This window comes from Bison bison, unplaced genomic scaffold (assembly GCF_000754665.1).
Source record: "Bison bison bison isolate TAMUID 2011002044 unplaced genomic scaffold, Bison_UMD1.0 scf7180017864144, whole genome shotgun sequence".
NCBI lineage: Eukaryota > Metazoa > Chordata > Mammalia > Artiodactyla > Bovidae > Bison > Bison bison.
Window position 1 is genome coordinate 6,244,501 of NW_011494716.1, and position 23,328 is coordinate 6,267,828.

The window sequence follows — 23,328 nt, forward strand, 5'->3', positions numbered from 1 at the left end:
ATCCTCCGTCGTCCCCTTCTCCTCCTGCCCCCAATCCCTCCCAGCATCAGGGTCTTTTCCAATGAGTCAGCTCTTCGCATCAGGTGGCCAAAGTACTGGGGTTTCAGCCTCAGCATCAGTCCTTCCCATGAATATTCAGATTGACTTCCTTGAGGATTGATTGGTTGGATCTCCTTGCAGTCCAAGGGACTCTCAAGAGTCTTCTCCAACACCACAGTTCAAAAGCATCAATTCTTCAGTGCTCAGCTTTCTTCACAGTCCAACTCTCGCATCCATACATGACCACTGGAAAAACCATAGCCTTGACTAGCCGGACCTTTGTTGGCAAAGTAATGTCTCTGCTTTTGAATATGCTATCTAGGTTGGTCATAACTTTCCTTCCAAGGAGTAAACGTCTTTTAATTTCATGGCTGCAAGCACCATCTACAGTGATTTTGGAGCCCTCCAAAATAAAGTCTGACACTATTTCCACGGTTTCCCCATCTATTTGCCATGAAGTGATGGGACCAGATGCCATGATCTTCGTTTTCTGAATGTTGAGCTTTAAGCCAACTTTTTCACTCTTCTCTTTCACTTTCATCAAGAGGCTTTTGAGTTCCTCTTCACTTTCTGCCATGAGGGTGGTGTCATCTGCATATCTGAGGTTATTGATATTTCTCCCAGCAATCTTGATTCCAGCTTGTGTTTCTTCTGGCCCAGCATTTCTCATGATGCACTCTGCATAGAAGTTAAATAAACAGGGTGACAATATACAGCCTTGACGTACTCCTTTTCCTATTTGGAACCAGTCTGTTGTTCCAAGTCCAGTTCTAACTGTTGCTTCCTGACCCTAGACCCACTCAATATCTGTCAAATATTCATTGAGCTTCTTCTGTCTTCCAGGCTTGGCACTAGTTGCGGTGGGCATAGACTAATGAACCAGACAGGAGTCTTGCCTTTAGAAAAACCCACGGTCCAGAACAAGGCACAGCACACTTTTCCCACAAGGGGCCAGATAATACATCTTTCAGGCTTTGCTGGCCATACGACCTCTGCCGCCACTGTTCATTTCTGCTGTTGCAAGTTCAAACGCAGTCTCAGATAATGATGTCCAAGAGTAGGCATGGCTGTGTTCCAAGAAAACTTCATTTACCAAAACAGAATTGGCTCCCAGCGTTAGTCATGGATCTCTGTCTAGTGGGAGAGACACACGAGGAACTAGACAATGATGAAATAGTGAGGAGGGTAAACCCAGCATTCAGAGGAGAGTCCCCACCCAGGTTTGAGCAGTGGGGAGGACTGCCTGGAGGAGGTGATGTGTGGTTTGAGACCTGACAGGTGAACCGAGGGGGTGGGGTGAAAAGGCTGTGGGGCGGGGCATGGTGGGGAGCGCCCCCCAGGCACAGGATTGTATGCAAAGAAGCTTCAATGTGGAAGGAGTTGCATGTATCTGGGGAAGGTGAGACCTAGGGTGAGAGGCTGGGGGGCCTCCGAAGGGGTTGGCCAGCTGAATGGGGCAAGATAGAGAAGGATCTTGTAGGAGCAGGACCTGGTGCACCATGGCAGGTTTTTAGCACCTTGTTCTATTTTGCCTTATTTTAAAAGACCCAGTACTCCCAACTAAGCAGACATCTGGTGTGCTAGGCGCTCCCTGAGTGGGACAAACAGCTCTTCCTGTGGGCATGCGTTGGTCATCCTTTTCCCTTGACCTGTGAGGGCCCCCAGGCAGACTGAGGGCTAGTCCAGGAGGCAGGTCCCATGGCAAGAGTCCCCCTACCCCATCCCAAAAGGTTTTAACTGCAGAATAGAAAAGAAAATGTGTTACAAGTCGCTCAGGCATGTCCGACTCTTTGTGACCCCATGGACTGTAACCCACCAGGCTTCTCTGTCCATGGGATTCTCCAGGCGAGTATACTGGAGTGGATTGCCATGCCCTTATCCAGGGAATCTTCCTGACCCCAAGATCAAACCCAGGTCTCCCACATTGCAGGCAGATTCTTTACTGTTTGAGCTACCCAGGAAATAGAAACAAAACTGCAGGGGACATTGACGTGGAACTGGGACAATTAATGGTTGCTATCTGCCTCTTGAGAAATTTGTATGCAGGTCAGGAAGCAACAGTTAGAACTGGACATGGAACAACAGACTGGTTCCAAATAGGAAAAGGTGTTCGTCAAGGCTGTATATTGTCACCCTGTTTATTTAAGTTATATGCAGAGTACATCATGAGAAACGCTGGACTGGAAGAAACACAAGCTGGAATCAAGATTGCTGGGAGAAATATCAATAACCTCAGATATGCAGATGACACCACCCTTATGGCAGAAAGTGAAGAGGAACTAAAAAGCCTCTTGATGAAGGTGAAAGTGGAAAGTGAAAAAGTTGGCTTAAAGCTCAACATTCAGAAAACGGAGATCATGACACCCGGTCCCATCACTTCATGGGAAATAGATGGGGAAACAGTGGAAACAGTGTCAGACTTTATTTTTCTGGGCTCCAAAATCACTGCAGATGGTGACTGCAGCCATGAAATTAAAAGATGCTTACTCCTTGGAAGGAAAGTTATGACCAACCTAGATAGCATATTCAAAAGCAGAGACATTACTTTGCCAACAAAGGTTCGTCTAGTCAAGGCTATGGTTTTTCCTGTGGTCATGTATGGATATGAGAGTTGGACTGTGAAGAAAGCTGAGCACTGAAGAATTGATGCTTTTGAACTGTGGTGTTGGAGAAGACTCTTGCAAGTCCCTTAGACTGCAAGGAGATCCAACCAGTCCATTCTGAAGGAGATCAGCCCTGGGATTTCTTTGGAAGGAGTGATGCTAAAGCTGAAACTCCAGTACTTTGGCCACCTCATGGGAAGAGTTGACTCATTGGAAAAGACTCTGATGCTGGGAGGGATTGGGGGGCAGGAGGAGAAGGGGAAGACAGAGGATGAGATGGCTGGATGGCATCACTGACTCAATGGATGTGAGTCTGGGTGAACTCCGGGAGTTGGTGATGGACAGGGAGGCCTGGCGTGCTGCGATTTATGGGGTTGCAAAGAGTCGGACATGACTGAGCGACTGATCTGATCTGATATTTAGCAAAGCTCTGTACTCATGGGTGTTGGGGAGGGAGAGGATCAAATGCTGTATTGTGTCTGTGTTTCTGTCTTCCACATGCTCAAGTGTAATACCAGCTAAGACATTATAATGCTCCCTCCTCCCTGCTGGTCTCTTCCTTCTCCTCTATTTCTTTGCCTTCTCCTTCCCCTGCTCCCTCTCTCTACTAGGTCCTTGTAAATCAGCATTAAGCAGTGTGCTTTGCTTTCTAGAAAATGGTTTTTTACTTTGGTAGAAAATAGTATTAAAAGTAAAAGTGTTAGTCACTCAGTCGTGTCCAACTCTTTGTGACCCCCATGGACTGTAGCCCGTCAGGTTCTGTCCCTGGAAGATGGTATAGAATCCGATTATAGATATGGACCTCGAGGAGAAACAAACCATGGTTTGAATCCTGGCTGTTGTATTTACTGGTAATATTCTTTCTTTGGAATGTATTTTTCTGGCCATACTGCATGTGGGATCTTAGTTCTCTGACCAGGGATTGAACCTGTGCCCCTTGCGCTGGAAGCATGGAGTCTTAACCACTGGTCCACCAGGGAGGTCCTCTGCTGTCGCATATATTATCAAGTTACTTCACTAGTAACCAGCTTTCTCCTCTTTAAAATGGGAATCCTGTTTGTACCTCCTTCACAAGGTTTACTGGGATAACTCATGTCAAAAGTTTATTAGTGCTGTGCTTGGTTATGAGGGTTATTGTGATTTGTTTTAAATTTTGAGACGTGGTGCATAGTAGGCACTTAGCAAATGTTTGTTGAATGACTGTATGATGCCTTAGGTAGTGGGCAAAACATAGTGTTTTTAGGTAGTAGAAATACAAACCTTAATTTGCCAGTTGGTGTACTCCTTATCTGCCTGCTCTCCTTGGATTTACAGACAAGGTGTTCCTGTTAACTCCTCATCCTCTTTCGCCCATTTCTGTGGATTCAATGTTAGAAAAGTTGCTTAAATCAAAGTTCCCTTTTTATTCCTGCTGCCAAGACCTTGGTTCATCATACCTTGTCTGAACTCTGCCTTCAAGGTCCATTTTCCTGCCACCGATCTTTTTCTACCCCACCCGTTCATCCAACTGTGAACAGATTGATCGTCCTAAGAATAAAAATGGCCTTTATCCTCTGTGTAATAAACGATCTTGATGACACTCTGATGTCTAAATTTTAGAGTGTGACCTTCAAGTCCATCTCCGATATTTTCTGCTAATGCTGATACGCCCAGTTTTATTCCTATCTTTCCACCATCCACAGTACCATCCTGACCCTCTCCATAATTTCTAAACATGCTTCCCTATCTTTGCATCTCTGATTCCCTTTGTCTGATTACCCTTTCTCTTTTGGTCCTGACACCCTTTTGTCCATCCTTGAGACCCTTTTGTATATCTTTCCTTCTAGGGAAACTTGTAGGAACAAATTTCTAGGCAGAGACAAATTACTTCTTTCTTTTGGAGCCCACAGCCCTTACAACATTATAGTGTTGTATTATTATTACAGCATCCCCATCCATTCCCAGGAGTCTTTAGTGTCGAGTCTTGTTTATTCCCTTTTCCCAACATAAGTGTTTGTTGGAAATGAGTAAAATATTAAAAAAATAAGTGTTCAAAATATTCACTTCTAGGTCTACACTCTTTTGAGATAAGTACTTTCTGGTGTGTGTGCTCAGTCACTCAGTCTGTCCAACTGTTTTGCAACCCTTTTGACTGTAGTTCGCCAGGCTAGTGTAGTTGTCCATGGGATTCTCCAGGCAAGAACACTAGAGTGAGTTGCCATTTCCTCCTCCAGGGGGTCTTCCTGACCCAGGTACTCTGGACTGATGTGTAAACATACACATTTCTCCCCTTCTTCCTTGTCTCATCTTCTGGATAAATTTATGCAAACTTCAAACTTCTCTGAAATTCAGACATGATTTGTGTTTGTGATTCAATTTCAGTTTCAGATCTTCAGCACTTTCACAGTCAGTACTGTTTTCCATTTTGCAGTAAATCTAGGATGTGCCTTGAGCACAACTTTCTCTGCCTCCACCCCGGAACACGTTTACCACCACCCACCAAGAATCATCTTTTATGCGAATGGAAATGAATTCCTCCCGAATGTATCTGCCAACGTCTCATTCACATTCAAACCACGATTGTATCTTATTAGAACTGCATTGTTCTACACACCCTTGTGAGATAGATTGCTGTCCATTCGCTCAGCTGTGTCCAACTCTTTGTGACCCCATGCACTGCAGCAAACCAGGCTTCCCTGTCCTTCACCATCTCCCAGAGTTTGCTCAAACTCATGTCCATTGAATTGGTGATACCATCCAACCAATCTCATCCTCTGTTGCCCCATTCTCCTCCTGCCCTCAATCTTTCCCAGCATCAGGGTCTTTTCTAATGAGTCAGCTCTTAGCATCAGATGGCCAAAGTATTGGAGCTTCAGCTTCAGCATCAGTCTTTCCGATGAAAATTCAGGGTTGATTTCCTTCAGGATTGACTGGTTTGATCAGATTGATTGAGTGCCTGTGAACCCAGGATCCTGGTTCAGCTCTACCATTGCTGTGTCTCGAATGTAGCACGTGGCACCTGGCCCACAACAGATGCTCAGTGGAGACCTGTTGAATGCATATGAAACATATGAGCTTGAAACCTGGCATATTTCCTGCCAGATCAGTAAACAGGAATGTCACAGTCATCAGAGATTGCAAGTGTCCAACATGAGCCAGTGAGCAATAAGGGAACTGGGGAAGGAGAAGAATACTTGCTGTCTAGTAGCCATCAGACTGCAGCCACTCCCTACGGTGAGCCCCAGGGAAGCTCAGGATGTGAAAACACAGGATCATGTGAAAACACAGAAAACACCCCAGAGAGCTGAGATGCCTATCAAAGGAATGACTTCAGTGAGCCCATTCTCTTACATCTTCCCACATATAGAAGAGTGCTAAATTCCTTAACTTGGGTTATCTGTTTTTTTTTTTTTTAATTAACAGTAATCTTTTGATGTGCAGACTACCTGCCCTTTGTTGCAACATTTCTGTATAAAACCTGGCTCCTCCCCTTGCCTCCTTGGAACAGTTCTCTCAGGGTCACTTGAGATGCTGTCTTCTGGGCTTAAAGTCTTAAAAATTCCCACTAAATAAAACACAACTCTCTACTTTTAGGTAGTGAATATTTTTTATGTTGACAGGCTGTTCTAAAGCTTTCATTTGGCAGACCAAGATCTGAGATTACAGGGAGAAGTGGTAGAAAGAGCACAGACTTTGAGTTTCAAAATCTTGGGGTCTAGACCTGCAGGTACCACATGGATAGCATGTGCCCTTGGGCACATGGGACTAATTGAGCTTCAGTTTCTTTATTTTTCTCATGGGCCTAAGTTATATCTATCTACCAAGATTTGCATGGTGAGTAAATGATTAGCATGCAGTAGGGTATTCAAAAAGTGGCATCTATGAATAATAGCAGATGATACCACTCTAATGGCAGAAAGTGAAGAAGAACTAAAGAACCTCTTGATGAGGGTGAAAGATGAGAGGGAAAAGCCTTAAAACTCCATTAAAAGGCTTAAAACTCCATTAAAAAAACTAAGATCATGGCATCTGGTCCCATCACTTCATGGCAAATAGAAGGGGAAAAAGTGAAAACAGTGACAGATTTTATTTCCCTGGGCTCCAAAATCACTGTGGACAGTGACTGCAGCCATGAAATTAAAAGACACTTGCTCCTTGGAAGGAAAGCTATGACCAACCTAGACAGCATATTAAAAAGCACAGGCATCACTTTGCCAACAAAGGCCTGTATAGTCAAAGCTATGGTTTTTCCAGTAGTCATGTATGGATATGCGATCAGGACCGTAAATAAGTCTGAGCACCAAAGAATTGATGCCTTCAAATTGTGGTGCTGGAGAAGACTCTTAAGAGTCCCTTGGATAGCAAAGAGATCAAATCAGTCAATCCTAAAGAAAATCAACCCTGAACATTCATTGGAAGGACAGATGCTGAAGCCAAAGCTCCAATACTTTGGTCACGTGATGCAAAGAGCTGACTCTCTGGAAAAGACCTTGATGCTGTCAAAGACTGAAGGCAGGAGGAAAAGGGGGCAACAGAGGCTGAGATGGTTAGATAGCACCACTGACTCAATGGACATGAATTTGAGCAAACTCTGGGAGATAGTAACGGACAGGGAAGCCTGGTGTTCTGCAGTCCATGGGGTCACAGAGAGATGGGCATGACTTAGTGACTGAACAACAACAACCACAACACGTAGGTCTGAACCGTAATCGCAGACAGAAGCTCAGGCCAGTTCATAATGTATATTTCCTTCAGTGTGTGGCACAGGAACCCAGGATGTTGGAGGCAGCAGGGTACTTTGCAAAACCCTGATTCATCACTCTCAATGTACAAAGAAGCCTGAGGCTCAGAGAGGTTAAGTCATTTGCCCTTGGTCACACAGGGAGTCAGTTGCAGAGCCACAATTTGATTCAGGATCTCCTGACCTCCGAGCCCTTGTTCCTTTTCCTGCAATGAGAGGTCAAGTGGTTTACATTTTGGTGCTTTAATGGTAAAGGCACAAATACTATTATAGTTGAGCCTAGAGAGACCCACACAGCATTGCTTTCTGTAGCATTAAATTAAGTTCCTGGTTCAGCTCTTTGAGACCTGACAGCTTCTCATGACAAGGGGACGTGCAGGAGAAGCAGTTCTCAGAGCAATGTTCCTTAGCAAAGCTGCTCCAGCCCTGGCTCAGATGTCCTTGAACTGCAAGGTAGGCTTCTGATATACAAGCCTTTGATGGTAGAGCTGCTTCCCTGCAGGAAAGCACCAGCTTCTTCAATGAACCCAGTCCCAGGGCACGTGGTTCCCCTCTGTCCCCTCATGTCCTCGGTCCTTCTTCTGCAATGCGAGAGCGCTTTATGCTCCCCCTGAGCATAAAGGGTCTGTGCTGAGATTTTGGCCTGAGGATGCACGTCAAGAAACCTTAAGAGAGAAAGAGGCTTGAAGACTCAGGTTCAAGGTCTGGTTTCACTACCTGTTGTGGGGTTACCACAGTGAGTTGCTCAGTCACTCTGCACCTCAGTTTCTTCATCTGTAAGATGGGAACACTTGTTCTAGGGGTGTTATGATGATTGAGTTAAAAACCGACAGTGCTTGCAACAATATTTAGTGCATAGTAAGTGCTCAATAAACATCAACTGTTGATAAACACAAGCACTAAACTCCTCCTTGATTCACATCCTGGTTCTATTTCTCTTTGCCCGTGTGATATTGGGTGACTTACTTGACTGCTCTGAGCCACAGTGTCCTAGCAGACAAATGGATATAAGAACAATACTGGAAGTTCTGATTTTCCCATGTCCATTTTTGTGACAAACTATGCTTTGGAGGCATTTACACTAAAGCTTGTACACTATTTCTTCCATGTGAGTTTGGGATTTTGAACATCAGCTGAGGCAAATCCATCTTGACATCCGTGTGATGATGCCTCTTGGCAGGCAGTTCCTCTCCAAGAGGGTCTCTACCTTTGCCCACGCAGCATTTTGTGCCAAAGACTTTAATATTTTATTGCATTTTTTGTGATTACTGTATAAAACCAAGCAGACAGAAGAAGTGCTGATCCCACTGAAGGAACACAAGTCTCATAAACTAAATACAACTGAACCAAAAGAAGAGAAAAAAAGAAGATAAAATCACAAAAGCTATCCAGCACAGCAGATCTTTAGCTGGAAGAGCTCTGGGCTTTGCTTACTATCTGTCTCTTGGTTGTGAAAGAAAAGAATAAACTGGAAGAATGTGTATGAAAATGCCAGAGACACATGGTTGAAGGTTGCATCCGAAAAGTGAGGTTAAAGATTGTACACAAAGATGATCTTTCCCTCCCTCAACATAGGAAATGATTATTCAACTTTTGTAGACATCTGCAGTTGTGCATTATATATGCATGAAGGGCTGACAATTGCTCTTTATATAAAGAACCAACCTCAGTGCATGGTACATATTGGTGCCTTCTAAATTATGGTTATAATCACCATCACCACCACCACCATCACTACCATCACTACCACCACCACCACCACCATCACCCTCATCATCACCACCATCATCACAACAATACCATCACCACCACCACCACCATCACCATCACCACCATCATCACCACCACCACCATCACCCTCATCATCACCATCATCATCACGACAATCACCATCACCACCACCACCACCATCACCCTCATCATCACCACCATCATCACAACAATCACCATCACCACCATCACTACCATCACCACCATCACCACCACCACCACCATCACCATCACGACCATCATCACTACCACCACCATCACCCTCATCATCACCATCATCATCACGACAATCACCATCACCACCACCAGCACCATCACCCTCATCACCACCACCAGCATCACTACCATCACCACCAGCACAAGCACCATCACCCTCATCACCACCACTACCATCACCACCATCATCACTACTACCATCACCACTATTCTCATCACCACCATCAACACCTTTACCAACATTATCATCACTATCATCATCTTCATCATCCTCCACATCACCACCATCACCACCATCATCATCATCTTTAAGGTTATCTCAGAAGATTTAGTGTCAGTCGAGACAGACCAGCAGCATGAGAATATTATCCGTCCCTTAGGTGACTCACAAATTAACTATGATTTCCCCAAGAAGTGTCCTTTCTGCTGGGATACTGCCAGTCTTGGGGAGCTCATTGCCTGTGGAGATGGTTGAGTGCACATACTCTATACCAGTGTATTTCCCTGGAAGGCGATATTAGTGGGGTTTATGACCTGTATGGATCCACAAAATTAATGAAATCTCACTGTCACAGAGGGTCTTCCCTGGTGGCTCAGATGGTAAAGAATCTGCCTGTGAAGTAGGAGACCCAGGTTTGACCCTTGGTTGGGACGATCCCTTGGAGAAGGAAATGGCAACCCACTCCAGTATTCTTGCCTGGGAGATCCCATGGACAGAAGACCCTGGTGGGCTACAGTCTGTGTGGTCACAAGAGTCACACATGACTTAGTGATTAAAAAACAGCAACACTCAAAGAGAATTGCATCCAGTTGGCTCCCCATCCCACAAGAACCCATTCATTCATTCATCCACAAACATTTTCTGAGCACCCACTATGGGCTGGCCTCTGGGCTGGGCCTTGGAGGAGTTTCAGGGTCTATGAGAGAGACAGACAATTGCATACTGAATTGTAATTACAGGGCAATCATAACCTGGAAAGAGAAGGAAGGAACACCTGTGGTGACTCCCCAAAGGTGGCTAGCCCAGCTGAGGAGTGGCAGTGGTCATGGAAGGCTTCCAGGAGGAGGTGACTCTTGAGCTGAGTTTCAGGGGATGGGGAAGAGGAAGGCATTTCAGATGGAATGGAGAGGATGTACAAACAGCCATGATGCTTGAAAAACTGGTGGGTATGAGGACAGACGCTGATCCAGTGTGCGTGTGTGTGAGTGGGGGGTGGTTGGAAAGTGTAGAGGACTTGAGGTGAATTCAGAAAGATGAAAGGGTCACAAGAGCCTTCAAGCCAAACTAGGGTTTGGACTTTATTTGGGGGTATGTAGAGCTCCTGTGGCAGCCCTGTGGTCACCCTGACCCTGGGGTGGGGGCTCCCTCTTCTGGGTTGAGCTGTCCCAGTTGAGGGCAGCACCATTTGCTGGAGATCTGCTCTTGGCTTTCTGAAAAAATTATGTATTTGATTGCATCGGGACTTAGTTGTGGCACGTGAGATCATCATGGTGTGGTGTGAAATCTTCCATTGCGGTGCACTGACTCTCTAGTTGTGGCACATGGGCTTAGTTGCCTTGTGGCATGTTGGATCTTAGTTCCCACACCAGGGGTCCAACCCATGTCCCCTGCATTAACAGGTGGATTTATAACCACTGGACCACCAGCAACTCCCTGCTCTTGGCTTTTGTGGGGCCAGTTCTGTGGCTCCCACTTCTTTGGCGCTCCCATTGCACGCTCCTTTATCCCCGCTGCTTCCTCATGGTTCCTTGGTAAGAACTCAGTTTTAGAGCCAAATGGGCCAAGGTTAAGTCCCAGGTCTCTTGCTGCCAACTTCTGAGCCTCGGCCTGGTTCCTTAACCCTCATCAACCTTGATCTCCTTGCTTGTAAAAAAGGGACAGTCATAAACAGAACAAACATTTACAGGCAGTTATATGTGCCGGGCACTGTTCTGAGCACTTTACAAAAATTACTCCTTGGATCTTTACAACAACTGTTACTTACTATCCCTGCTTTATAGATGAGAAAACAAGGACAGGGAAGGAAGGACCCAGTCCTTCCGGTTGGTACGTGGCAGGCCCAGGAGGCATAAGAACCTCACCTGAGTTGACATGATGATCAGAAGAGCTAAGAGAGGCAGAATCCTTGATGTACTGCCTGACTCATGGCTGATGCCCAGTGAACGGCAACTGCATAGTTATAAGCTCTCTGAGAAACATACAGAGCGATGCTATCAAGGATAGAGCAGTCCCCAGAGTTAAGCAAATTCCCTTCATCCCAGGGAGCCATGGAAGGCCTAATTCAAACTGACTCATTAACTCCAGACAATAGAAAATGACAGATCAAGCCTTTGATGAAAAAGACTGCAACAGCCATCGATTAGAAGCCAGATTTGTTTCTTTCTTCCCCTTCAGATTGACTGACTTCTGAAGGCTCTGCTTTCTGCGTAATTAAAGAGCTAACTGAAATGTCAAGCAGGGTTCCCTCTTCAGTCACATCAGGGGGTCGGGGTGGGAGTGAGGGGAGAATGTCTGATAAGCCATGGATAGTGTCCTGCCCAGTACAGCTCAAAATCCAGCTGAGCACTGGAATTTCCAGCCTGCTGCCCTTGAATCTCTGAAGTCACATGGACCCTCTCTTTTACCACCCAGATAGTATTGGCCATTGGTATCAGCCATTGAACAAGAAACAAGGACATTTGAAAAATCGCTACATGTTAAACTTGGCTGTAATTGGCCAGGGAAGGGGATGGGACGCTGGAGGGGAGGAAGCTGCTGTGAGGTGGGGCAGCGGAACTGAGCGTAACCTGCTCTGTGTTTGGAGCCAGCGGACCCAGGTTTGGATCCAAGCCATGTGGTTTGGGACATGACTGGGGAGTGATTCCTTCCTAATTCCCACCCAGATTCAAGCCTAGGATTTGACACAGGCATCAGGGTTCCCTTTTCTCAAAAAATTATTCATTTTTAAAAATTTTATTGGGCTATTTATTTTTAATTGGATGATAATTGCTTTATAATGTTGTGTTGGCTTCTGCTATACAACAACATGAATCAGCCATAGGTATATACATGTTCCCCTCCTCTTCCCTGCTTGAACTGGCTTCTCTGGTGGCTCAGCAGATAAAGAAGCCATCTGCAACACAGGAGACACAAGAGACTCGAGTTCGATCCCTGGGTTGGGAAGATCCCCTAGAGGAGGGAATGGCAACCCACTCCAGTATCCTTGCCTGGAGAATCCCACGGACAGAGGAGCCTGGTGGGATACAGTCCATAGGGTCACAAAGAGTTGGAAACGACTGAGCAACTAACACACACACACACACACATACACCCTCTTGAAGGGAGTGTCTGCACTGGATCTTAATTGTGGCATGTGGGATCTGTTTCCCCAACCAGGGATTGAACCTGGGCCCCTGGCATTGGGCGCACAAAGTCTTAGCCACTGGACCACCAGGAAAGTCCCCAGGGTGGTGACTGGGACGAGGGCTCAGTTTAGGGTCACACCTGGCTTCGCTTCCCCTGGGCCCTATATTCACTGAGTAATGGTGGGGATGGACTTCCTTCTCAGAACCTCTGTTTCAGGAGAAGACTGGAGACGAACAGGAAAAAGTTGTGCCAGCTAACAGTTAGAGGAGCTGGCTCTGGAGACAGCTGGCTTGGATTCAGATCTTTGCTGCCCTGATTCTCAACCTGGGGTGATTTTGTACTCTCTTTCCCCGGGCGACATATGGCCATGTTTGGAAATATTTTTGGTTGTCACAGCTTGGGAAAGATGCTGCCGGCGTCTAGTGAGTCAAGGCTAGCGATGCTGTTCAACGTCCTACGTGCATGGACATCCCCCGACAGCAGAGAGTGACCCAGCCTGAAAGTCAGTGGTGCTGAGGTTGAGAAACCCAGCTCCATGGCTAACCAGCCTGAGGAGAAGTCACTTAACCTGGTTAACATTCTGTTCCCTTGCCCGGGGGGAAGGCAGAGACCAGTGAATGCCTTGGGTGGTTGTTTTAAAAACAGATGTTTCTGGACTTTCCCAGTGGTCCAGTGGTTAAGACTTTACCTTCTAAGGTAGCGGATGCAGGCTCGATCCCTGGTCAGGGAACTAAGATCCCACAAGCCTCATGGCCAAAAAACCAAAAAAAAAATAGAGATACAATATTGTAATGTAATGTAACAAATTCAATAAAGACTTTAAAAATGATCCACATCAGAAGAATCGTAAAAAAAAAGCAAACACAGGCATCATGGCACTTTGCACAGCACTAGGGACCCAGCAAACCCTCTATAAATATAAGCTCTGTGTGCTGTGCGCTAAGTCACTTCTGACTCTTTGCAATCTGATGATCACCAGGCTCCTCTGTCCATGGGATTCTCCAGGCAAGAATACTGGAGTGGGTCTACTGGAGTGGGTCGCCGTGCCCTCCTCCAGGGGTCTTCCCTGACCCCGGGATGGAACCTGCGTGTCTTCCGTCGCCTGCGTTGGCAGGTGGGTTCTTTACCACTAGTGCCACCTGGGATCTGTGAAGTTGAGGCTCATATGAACCTCTTGGACACAGGACGTCTGCAAGGAACAGTAGGGACGTGATGATGATGACGGCCACGCGTTCTGTTTTCACAGGATCTCTGCGGTGCCCCTGAAATTCTTCTTCTATCCCCCACACCTCCACATCAAAGTGAAGTTCAAAGCCATTGTCAAAATTGAAAAAGCAACAGACTTGCCCCCGGGGAGGCTGATGATGGATCTTGGGTCTGCTGGTGCCGAAAATCATAAAAGGCAGCTGCCTTCCCCCTGGGTTTTCCTCTGCGCTAGTCTTCTGAAATCTTTCTCCAACAAGAGCAGTTCTTGTAATGGGAACTTACTTTCCTAGAAGCAGGGGGTGTCTCTTCATCCTCTTTTCTCTTGTTCTGTCTGGGTCTGAATGCTTATGTCCTCCCCAAATTCATATGTTGAAGCATTCACTTGCAACGTGTTTTTTAAAAAGATTTTTTAAAGCAAAAATTAAAAAAGTTATTTGTTTATTTGGCTGTGCTGGGTCTTAGTTGCAGCACTCAGCATCTTCCATCTTCACTGGGGCACGCAGGATCTTTAGTTGCAACATTTGGGATCTAGTTCCCTGACCAGGGATCAAACCCAGATCCACTGCATTGGGAGTGCAGCATCTTAGCCACTGGACCACCAGGGAAGTCCCACTTGCAATGTGATAGTATTTGAAACTGGGCTTTTGTAAAGGGATTACGTTTAGTTAGACGAGGTCATGGGCTTCCCAGGTGGCACAGTGGTAAAGAATCTGCCTGCCAATGCAGTAGATGCAGGTTTGATCCCTGGGTTGGGAAGATACCCTGGAGGAGGAAATGGCAGTCCACTCCAGTATTCCTGCCTAGAGAATCCCATGGACCGAGGAGCCTGGTGGGCTACGGTTCGTAGGGTCGCAAAGAGTTGAACACAACTGACTGGACTTAGCAAGCACACACTGTATTTTTGTGAACTGGTTTCTGATCATGGGGCCTAGAACATAGTAAGTGCTCAGAAATGTCTGTGGTGTTGAATGTATGAATGTTAAAATGAGAATTCAAAATTAGCCTTTTCAAGGACCACTTTAAATACAGGTTTCTCTTAAGAGTAAAGTCAGGTTCTGACTTTGAGACAGCAGCTTTTACATTTCTTTTTTTCAGGAGGATCGGAGTTTTGAAATAGTACGTGTAATGAGAATTTGAGTTTAGGAAAATTGATTTGTTCAATGGGTTTAAACATCTTTTCCGTTAGGAAAGATGATGCCCAAGGACAGAAGACATTAGCCTGTGTTCATTCCAAAGACATTTACGTTGATAGAGAAAAAAGGATCATTTTGGATACAATATCCAAATAATGATACATAAAAAATTATAGAATATACATGTACAGTAGCCTAAATTTGTGTTGTTCTTGGGGGGAAAAAAGCTAAGGCTGTACCTGGATGGAGAACTTGACCTGGAAAATATCTACTCCTTCTCCCAACAATTCTAGATATCTAGTATGTGTCAGGTCTTGATTCGAGCACTAACATGATCACCTTTAATCGTTTCAAATTCCTGTTTGGTAGGAGTCACTGTCTCTACTTTGTAACTGACGACATTGAAGTTCAGCATATTGATGTAATCGGCCCCAAGTTCGTGCAGCTGGGAAGTAGCGGAGGTGGTATTTGAACACTGGTCTTCCTGATGTCAAAGCTGATGTTTTCACAGCCATTTCAACCCAAGGATGGGGCACAGCCATAATTTTCCAGAAGGGAACCCAAAGCGCTGACTTCACATTTAGTCCCTGTCTTTGGCTCTGGATGTTTTTTAAAAATTTATTTTATTGAAGTATAGTTGATTTACAATGTTGTGTTAGATTCTGCGGTAAAGCAATGTGATTCAGTTACTCATTTGCATACATTCTTTTTCATATTCTTTCCCTTATAGTTTATCACAGAATATTGAGTATAGTTCAGCCCAGGGCTCTTTATTTTTAAAAGTATTTATTTATTTTTGCGTGCACTGGGTCTTTTATTTATTTTTGGGTGCACTGGGTCTTCATTGCTGCAAGCGGGCTTTCTCTAGCGGCAGTGAGTAGAGGCTACTCTCTAGCTGCGGTGTGCAGGCTTATCACTGCGGTGGCTTCTCTTGCTGCAGAGTGCGGGCTCTAGGGCACAAAGGCTTCGGTAGTTGCTGCAACATGGGTTCGGTAGTTGCAGCTCCCGGGCTCTAGAGCACAGACCCAAGTGTTCTACCACAGGGTCTTAGTTGCTCCATGGCATATGGAATATTTCCCGACCTGGGATTGAACCCGAGTCCCCTGCATTGGCAGGAGGATTCTTAACCACTGGACCGCCAGGGAAGTCCGTGCCCAGAGTTCTTTAAATCCTTTCTAGCCAAGGTCAGGACTGGCCCCGGGGCTAGAGAGGGCTGAGCTTTCTTGCTGGGAAGGGACTCTAAGGATCAGCTGGAAGGTTCTTCTGTGGCAGGATTTGCAGGTGAAATGCTCTAACTCTGAGGACAAATCCTGGGGGGACAGACCTTCTCCCAGCAGACAGGTATTCCCCTCTGCCTGTCTGGGGTGGTGAGGGTGAAGGTGAGTGGGTGCACACAGGTGAATGCCTTTGCATGTGTATAAACCCAGGCACTCATGCGTAAGAGGGTGTGCATGTCTCTGTGAATATTTATGCCTTTGCATGTGTGTTTTTGTTGTACATTTCACAACTATTTCTGCCTCTATATGTGTGTCTATCTGTGTTTGTGTATATAATGACTTACAACAACAAGGAAATGGTATTCAGAGATCCCCGACTTCCCGCCATCCTATTTAACAGATCAATTTCATCTCCCATTTGATCAAATGGATTTTGTTTATCTTCCATAAATCTTGTGCTGGCAATTCCAGCTCTGCTGACTCCCACATCTCTCATTGTTCTCAACATTGTACTGTCTTTTATGAGGTTTAATATTCTGCCCAGCCTTCATGGGACGCTAATTTCCTATTGGGCTATGATCCTATTGTGTTGGCCTGGACTGTGGGGAGTCTGGCGTCAGTAACTGATGGCCAGATCTGTCCTGTTAGCTCTCCTGAAATATAGAAACAATCTTGGGTGTTGGCAGATTTGGCATCATCTTAGGCAGCATGGAGTGAGGGACATAAAGAGATGGATTTTGAATTAAATGGAACTCATTTCAATTCTGGCTCTGGAACTAACCAGATGAGTGACCTCGGGCAAGTCCTTCTTGTTTCCTTCCTGCCACGAAACCTTTTAGGACAAAGAGAATTAGAAATTCTTAGTTGCACGGATAAAAATAATCTATCTGAAACATCCTTTACTTGGTAAGAGTATCAGATAGATATTTCTGTGTAACAAACTATCTCAAAACTAAATGGCTTAAAATCTATAAACATTTGTGTTTGCTCATGAGTCTGTGTGTTGGCTATTTGCAGGGGGGATGTTCTTTGGCTCCCAGTGGGGCTCTGTTCTGTGTCTGTGGTCAGCTGAGGGTCATCTTGATGGCTTTTACTGGAGGTTGCCTGACTATTGGCTGATGCCTCTTGGTTCTTTTCATGTGATTTCCCAGCCTCCAGAAGACTAGCCTGGGCTTGTTCTCACAGTGGAAGCAAGACATTTGAAGCTATAAAGTTTCCTAATGCTTCCACTTGGAACTAGAATTCTGGTCCATTGCATTCTATTGACCAGATCAGGTGATAGGGTCAGCCTGGATAAATTGGTGGGGAAATAAGACTCTACCTCTCTCTCTCTCTCTCTCTCTTTTTTTTTTTTTTGGTTGCACTGGGTCCTTGCTGCTGTGCACAGACTTTCTCTAGTTGCAACGAGTGGGGGCTACTCTCTAGGTGCTGTGCACAGGCTTCTCAGTGGTGGTCTCTCTTGTTGCAGAGCATAGGCTCAGTAGTTGAGGCTCCTGGACTCTAGGGCACAGTTTCAGCAGTTTTGGCCTATGGGTTTAGTTGCTCCGAGGCTTGTGGAATCTTCCCGAACCAGACATCAAACCCTGTGCTCTGCACTGGCAGGCAAATTCTCAACACAGGACCACCAGGGAAAAGACTCTCTACCTCTTGTTAGGAGAAGCTGCGAAGTCACATTGGAAAGATGTGCAAACAGGGAGACCATTAACTGGGGCAATCAATGCAATCAGCCTGTTGCAATAGGCACTTAATCCTGGAACTTAGGAGGAATTTCATGAACATTAATTAACGGCACTTAGTGTAACCTTTGAGGGAAAGAAAAACAATTCCCCCTCCCCACTCTTCTAAATTCTTGGCTGAGATTCTATGGTGCGTGCAATCTCAGTTGCTCAGTCGTATCTGATTTTCTGTGACCTCATGAACTGTAGCCCAGCAGGCTCTTCTGTCTGTAGGATTCTCCAGGCAAGAAAACAAGTGGGTAACCATTCCTTCTCCAAGGGATCTTCCCAACCCAGGGATCAAATCTGCGTCTCCTGCAGTTTCTGCCTTGTCAGGCACGTTCTCTACCACTGTATCACCTGGGAAGCCCTGAGATCCCCCTGTAATAACAGATATTAACAGGAGAGAAAGAAACAAAAGTTTAATAACACATATACATGAGAGAGCATGGCAACCCACTCCAGTATTCTTGCCTGAAAAATCCCATGGACAGAGGAGCCTGGTGGGCTGTGGTCCATGGCGTCGCAAAGAACTGGACTCGATTGAAGTGACTAAGCACAGCACAGCACAGCATACATGAGAGAGACCCAGGAGAACTGAGCAACTCTTTGAAATGGTCCAAGTCACCACCTTAAATACTGTCTCCAGCTAAAGTCAAAAGAATATATTGAGGGAACCAGGTCTGGGAGGTGACCAGGAAAAGCGTAGTAAACAAGGGTACAGACACAATGCAAATTTAAGTCAGTTGGTTTCTCCAATGATAAGATTTTCCGGAGATTTAGTCATGCTTCCTGTGGTCCAGAGAGGAAGACAGCCTTCCAAATGGAGATTTCCCTTATCAATGTAAATTTTGGTTACAAAGGGTCGCTTCTACTACTGGGGTTCTGAGAGCTCCTCTGGTTGCTGCTGCTCAAAAACAATTAACCTACAGTTATCCTGATGCTGGAGAGGCATGTTTTAGGGTGACAAATTCTTCTCCCCTTCTTTGTTTAAACTTGGATCTCCAGGTGGACCACTCTCAGCACAGATTTGCATTCATTCAGGGCCCTTTGGTTTCCTCGTCTCTCTCTCTGGCTGCATCCCATACCTGGGCTTGATTCCTCTCTTTGAGCTCAGTAGGCATTCAGACTGTGCACTTGTAGCTCATTTCTTCAAATGATGAGAATAAACATGTACTGGAAGCTTACTCAGCTCTAGGCTTTGTTTTTGTTGCTCAACAGCTAAGTCGTGTCCAACTCTTGGTGACCCCATGAACTGCAGCATACCAGCCTCCTCGGTCCTTCACTATCTCCCAGAGTTTGCTCAAATTCATGTTTATTGAGTCGGTGATGCCATCCAACCATCTTCTGTTGTCCCCTTCTCCTTCTGCCCTCAGTGTTTCCCAACATCAGGGTCTTTTCCAGTGAGTCAGTTCTTCATATCAGGTGGCCAAAGGATTGGAGCTTCAGCGTCAGTCTTTCCAAGGAATATTCAGGGTTGATTTTCTTTAGGATTGACTGGTTTGATCTCCTTGCTGTCCAGGGGACTCTCAAGAGTCTTTTCCAGCACCACAATTTGAAAGCAACAATTCTTTGGTGCTCAGCCATTTTTATGGTCCAACTCTTACATCTGTACATGACTACTGGAAAAACCATAGCTTTGACCATGCAGACCTTTGTCAGCAAAGGCAGAGAAGGCGATGGCACCCCACTCCAGTACTCTTGCCTGGAAAATCCCATGGACGGAGGAGCCTGGTAGGCTGCAGTCCACTGCGTCTTGAAGAGTCGGACATGACTGAGCGACTTCCCTTTCACTTTTCACTTTCATGCATTGGAGAAGGAAATGGCAACCCACTCCAGTGTTCTTGCCTGGAGAATCCCAGGGACAGGGGAGCCTGGTGGGCTGCTGTCTATGGGGTTGCACAGAGTCGGACACGACTGAATTGACTTAGCAACAGCAGCAGCAGCAGTCAGCAAAGGGATGTCTCTGCTTTTTGATATGCTGGCTAGGTTTGTCATGGCTTTCCTTCCAGGGAGCAAGCGTCTTTTAATTTCACGGCTGCAGTTACTATTTGCAGTGATTTTGGAGCCTGAGCAAATAAAATCTGTCTAGGCCTTATGCTATTAATAATGTAGGGGAGTACAATTTGCTTTCCCCAAATATCTCTTTGCGTATTATTTTGTGCTGAAAGCAATCAGTGTTCTAAAAGACTCAGGAAGAACCTTTGACCTTTCTCTAACTGCTTAAAAGAATGTAGACAGAGGACCTGTTACAGGAAGGGAGCATCACGGGAGATCACCAGGGTGTGAACTAGCTGTGTAGACAGGGAGGAAACCAGCAAAGTCTGTTAAAACTCCTCTCTGTGTGGGCTTCACTGGTGGCTCAGTGGTAAAGAATCCACCTGCCAATGCAAGAGACGTAAATTCGATCCCTGATCCAGGAAGATCCCACATGCTGCGGAGCAACTAAGCATCACAGTTATTGAGCTTGTGCTCTAGAGCCTGGGAGCTGCAACAGCTGAGCCCATGTGATGCGGCTGCTGAAGTCTGTGTGTCCTGGAGACTGTGCTCCATGATGAGAAGCTGCCACAGTAAGTCCCTGCACCGCAATTAGAGAGTAGCTCCCGTTCACTGCAACTAGAGAAAAGCCTGAGCAGGAAGACCACCTGCTGCTGCTGCTGCTGCTGCTGCTGCTAAGTACAGCCAAAAAAAAAAAAAAAAATCTTCTCTGTGTCCCATTTATTTGCCAAACATTTGCTTCATTTGCTTTTCCAGCTCCATGTTGATTGCCTTCCTCTGTTTTGAAATCCTAAACCACTACCCCCCAACATCCTCTTTTTTCCTTTTAATTATTTTTGTTCATACTGTGTGGTTTGTGGGATCTTGGTTCCCTGACTAGGAATTGAACTCAGACCCTCGGCAGTGAAAGCATGGAAGCACCGAGTCTTAACCACTAGACTGCCAGGGAATTCCCTCAACATCCTGTTCTGTCTTTAGCTGGAGATTATGAGTTACTCAGTTCTCTGAGTCTCTCCCATGTATACAGGTTATTAAACTTTTGTTTCATATTCTGTGTCAATTTAATTCCTAAGAATTAATTCAGAATCAGCCAGAAGAATCTAAAAGAGTAGAGAAAACTTTCTTTGTTCCTGAATCTGTGCATTTCATTTGCATTCATTTTTAATCTTTTTTTGAGCACCAAAGAATTGATGCTTTTGAACTGTGGTGTTGGAGAAGGCTCTTGAGAGTTCCTGGGACTGCAAGGAGATCCAACCAGTCCATCCTAAAGGAGATCAGTCCTGAATATTCATTGGAAGGACTGATGCTGAAGCTGAAACTCCAATACTTTGGCCACCTGATGCGAAAAACTGACTCCTTGGAAAAGACCCTGATGCTGGGAAAGATTGAAGGTGGGAGGAGAAGGGGACGACAGAGGATGAGATGATTGGATGGCATCACTAACTCGATGGACAGAGTTTGAGCAAGCTTCAGGAGTTGGTGATGGACAGGGAAGCCTGGCGTACTGCAGTTCACGGGATCACAAAGAGTCAGACACGGCTGAGCAACTGAACTGATACTGATTTATCTTACTACTTTCCTGTGATGGAAGTACCTTGATCATCCCCACGTTACAGACAAGGGGAGGGGAGTAGCCTACCCAAGGTCACTGAACTAGCACAGGGAGGGTTCAAACCCAGGTCTGTCTGATTTTAAAGTCAGTGCTTGGGATTTTCCCTGATGTCTGGTGCTTAAGAATGTGCCTGCCAGTGAGGAGGACATGGGTTTGATCCTTGGTCTGAGAACTAAGACCCCATATGCTGTGGGATGACTGAGCCTGTGCGCCACAACTGTTGAGCCTGGGAGCTGCAACTACTGAGCCCTTGTGCCCTGGAACTCCTCCTCTGCAACAAGAGAAGCCCCCTCAGTGAGAAGCCTGAACACCACAACCCCCAGTTGCTGCAACTAGAGAAAGCCCAGGCCACAAAGATCCAGCCGCAAAGATCCAGTGGAGCCAAAAATAATAATATTTTAGAAATTAAAAAGTAAAGTCAAGGTTGTATAAACAATGTCAGACTGTCTTTTAGGTACACCTAGGATGACCCACTCATCTTAGTTTTCTGGTTTTAAAGTGGAAACCCCTGTGAGGGGGGTGGTTTAGAATGGGGGGGACACATGTATACCTGTGACCGATTCATGTTGATGTATGGCCAAAACCATCACAATATTGTAAAGTAATTATCTTCCAATTAAAATACGTAAATTAATTAAAAGATAAAATGGAAACCCCTGAGTCCTTGGAAATCACTCTGTCCTGGCAAAGTGGGGCGGTTTGCCATTTTGCCCTGACCTGAACCGTCTTGCAAGAGGCAGGCCTGGCTCAGGATCCAAGAATCCCCTGGCTTCCCCAGTCCTGATTGGAAAAGGAGGATTCCCAGGCCTTGTAGCATCTCTTGTGTCCTCTCTGATTCCCGACACCTGTCCCGTTGCTCGTTTCCTGCCGGTGCAGCCTGGTGTGCCATCAACATCTGCTTTGTTCCACTTTGAAAGTACACACATCACTGCAGGTTGCTCCTGGCCCTGATTCCTGCCCCTGTACCCATAGCCGAGGCCTCCCTGGGGTCCCTAGGTGATGAAACAAAATAGCAATCCCATCTGTTTGGCAAAATCTTAGGAAACTTACTGTCCTCTTAATGCCTCCCAGTTGCCCCAGGGGGATAGGCAATGCCTTCTCACTGTGACATCTTTGCTAAAGTCCTCTCATCACCTTGACAACCCAGCCATCACAGTTAGCCATGGGGTATTCACAGGAAAGAGGGAGAAACTATTAATAGCACCCAAGGAATTCCTCCCCAATCAAATATGCTTGCCCTTAGAATCAGTTTTTTTTCTTCTGAGCAGCTTCTTTATTTTTATTTTTTAAAGCATTTTTTATTGTGGGAAAATCTACATAATATGTTACCATCTTAACCATTTTTTTATTTTTTAAAAATATATTTATTTTTTAATTGAAGGATAATTGCTTTACAATGTTGTGTTAGTTTCTGCTGTACAACAGCATGAATCAGCTACAAATATATGTATATCCTCTCCCTCTTGAGACTTCCCTCCTCTCCGTGTGCTCAGTGGCTTCGGACTCTTTGGGACCCCATGGTCTATAGCCTGCCAGGCTCTTCTCCCATGGACTTTTCCAGGCAAGAGTAATGGGAGCGGGTTGCCATTTCCTCCTGCAGGGGATCTTCCTGACCCAGGGATCAAACCCACATCTCCTGGGTCTCCTGCATTGGCAGGCAGATTCTTTACCACTGCGCCACCTGGGAAGCCCATCCCACCCCTCTGGGTCATCACAGAGCACCAAACGGAGCTCCCTGTGTTACACAGCACTT